This window comes from Alexandromys fortis, unplaced genomic scaffold (assembly GCF_014885135.2).
Source record: "Alexandromys fortis isolate MF-2015 unplaced genomic scaffold, M_Fortis_MF-2015_v1.1 scaffold_87, whole genome shotgun sequence".
NCBI classification, from domain to species: domain Eukaryota; kingdom Metazoa; phylum Chordata; class Mammalia; order Rodentia; family Cricetidae; genus Alexandromys; species Alexandromys fortis.
Window position 1 is genome coordinate 266,772 of NW_026067971.1, and position 2,975 is coordinate 269,746.

The following is a 2,975-nucleotide window of genomic DNA, read 5'->3' on the forward strand; positions in this document are numbered from 1 at the left end:
CGGTTTCTCAGGAAATTCGGGATCAACCTACCCCTGGACCCAGCAATACCACTCTTGGGAATATACCCAAGAGATGCCCTATCATATGACAAAAGCATTTGTTCAACTATGTTCATAGCAGCATTATTTGTAATAGCCAGAACCTGGAAACAGCCTAGATGTCCTTCAATGGAAGAATGGATGAAGAAAGTGTGGAATATATACACATTAAAAACAATGCAGTAAAAAACAATGATTTCTTGAATTTTGCATGCAAATGGATGGAAATAGAAAACATTATCCTGAGTGAGGCAACCCAGACCCAAAAAGATGAACATGGGATTACTCACTCATAATTGAGTTTCTAGCCATAAATAATGGTCACTGAGTCTATAATTGGTGATCCTAAGGAAGCTAAATGAGAAGGTGAACCCAAAGAAAAACATATAGTTATCCTCCTGGCTATGGGAAGTAGACAAAATTGCCGGGAAAAAAATTTGGATCTTGGGAGTGGGGTGGGATGGGGGTAAGGGGAGATGGGGAGAGAAAAGTGAGAAAGGGAGGATGGGGGGAACTTGGGGAAACAGGATGATTGGGATAAAGAAAGGTTGGATAGGGGAGCAGGGGAGCACAAATCTTAGTTAAGGGAGCCACCTTAGGGTTGGCAAGAGACTTGAACCCATAGTGGCTCCCAGGAGCCCAAGGCGATGTCCCCAGTTAGTTCCTTGGGCAGCTGAGGATATGGAACCTGAAATGACCCTATCCTATAGCCATACTGATGAATATCTTGCATATCACCATAGAACTTTCATCTGGCGATGGATGGAGATAGAGACAGAGACCCACACTGGAGCATCAGACTGAGCTCCCAAGGTCCCAATGAGGAGCAGAAGGAGGGAGATCATGAGAAAAGAAGTCAGGACCACGAGGGGTGCACCCACCCACTGAGACAGTGGGACTGATCTATTGGGAGCTCACCAAGGCCAGCTGGACTGCGACTGAAAAAGCATGGGATAAAACCGGTCTCTCTGAACAAGGCGAACAATGAGGGCTAATGAGAAGCCAAGGACAATGGCACGGGGTTTTGATCCTACTTCATATTCAGGCTTTGTGGGAGCCTAGCCAGTTTGGATGTTCACCTTCCTAGACATGGATGGAGGGGAGAGGAATTTGGACTTTCCACAGGGCAGGGAACCCTGACTGCTCTTTGGACTGGAGAGGGAGGGAGAGAGGAGTGGGGGAGGAGGAGAAGGGCGGGAGGAGGGGGAGGGAAATAAGAGGCTGGGAGGAGGCGGAAACTTTTTTTTTCTCAATAAAAAGATTTTTTTAAAAAGAAAAAAAAAACACCACCGGAAAAAAAATAGAGTGTATTGGAAATTTCCCACTAATCTGCTAAATATGAAGTTGAAAAAGCAATTGATTTTGAAGATCTAATAAATTAAGTGGTAAAAAGGCATGGCAAACAAATCTTATTAATTTTATTTTATTTCAAAAACTCTCTCTTTTCTTATTTTACATATCAATTCCAGTTCCCACTCCCTACCCTCCTCCCATACCCTCTACTTTTGCTCCCCAACCCACCACCAATCCAATCCTCATGTGGCTGTAGAGATGGCTCAGTGGTTAAGAGCACTGGCTGTTTTTCAAGATGTTTTGAGTTTAGTTCCCAACAACTACTTGGTGGCTCACAACTATCTGTAATGAGATTTGGTGTCCTTTTGTAGCCTGCTGTGTCAAATCATCTGGACTAATATTGACTAATTATTTCCAGTTTATATTAGGTGATGTCTTAAAATCTTTCACTGTCTTTCCCTCCTAAACCAAACCTTGCATCCAGGGGCAATCACTTCTCTATAGCCACCACCACTCCTGGTTCAACAATGGCCAAGCCTCTCTCTTCCTAGAGCCAGACTTACATTCCCAGGCTTCACCAACTCTAACTGAACTAGCCAAAGTACAGTAGCTGTTGGGTGACATCATGTCCTATCTGATATTTTTATATAAATTACAACACATTGTAGAATAATTTTACCTCAGCATAAATTCTATTGTGTATTATAGTAATATAGACCACTTTTCTGCACCTGGAGAGAGAAAATAATTTTCTGTGTTACAACAAGTCCCAAAAGCTTTATCAGTACCTCTGTTGAGAATTTGAGCTTTCCAGGTATCTCTGGAAACAGGGAACGTAACTCCAGAAAGTCATCAAGATGAGGCTGTCAGTTTGACTTTTGCTTCACATATTAATAAACTATCTGTCATTCTCAGGTTCTCCAAGTTACAGGGTACATGTGTTTTTACAAGAAAGGTGTGTTAGATTTCATGAAAAACAGCCTCATAAAGGGACATCCTGCTTATTTATGCATTAGCTATCCAGTCCACCATCTTATCACACCACATATGATCACTGTATTTAAAAAAGTCTGATTTTATTTTATTTTTTTTCATTTTTTTTATTTTATTGAGAATAAGAAAAAAAGTTTCCGCCTCCTCCCAGCCTCCCATTTCCCTCCCCCTCCCCCACTCTTTTCCCCCTCCCCCTCTCTTCTCCCCCTCCCCCCACTCCTCTCCCCCTCCCTCTCCTATCCAAAGAGCAGTCATGGTTCCCTGCCCTGTGGAAAGTCCAAGGTCCTCCCCCCTCCCTCCATGTCTAGGAAGGTGAACATCCAAACTGGGTAGGCTCCCACCAAGCCAGAACATGAAGTAGGATCAAAACCCCTTGCCATTGACCTTGGCTTCTCATCAGTCCTCATTGTTCGCCATGATCAGAGAGTCCGGTTTTATCCCATGCTGTTCCCGTCACAGTCCAGCTGGCTTTGGTGAGCTCCCAATAGATCAGCCCCACTGTCTCAGTGGGTGGGTGCACCCCCCGTGGTCCTGACATCCTTGCTCGTGTTCTCCCTCCATCTGCTTCTCATTGGGACCTTGGGAGCTCAGTCCAGTGCTCCAGTGTGGGTCTCTGTCTCTATCTCCATCCATCACCAGATGAAGGTTCT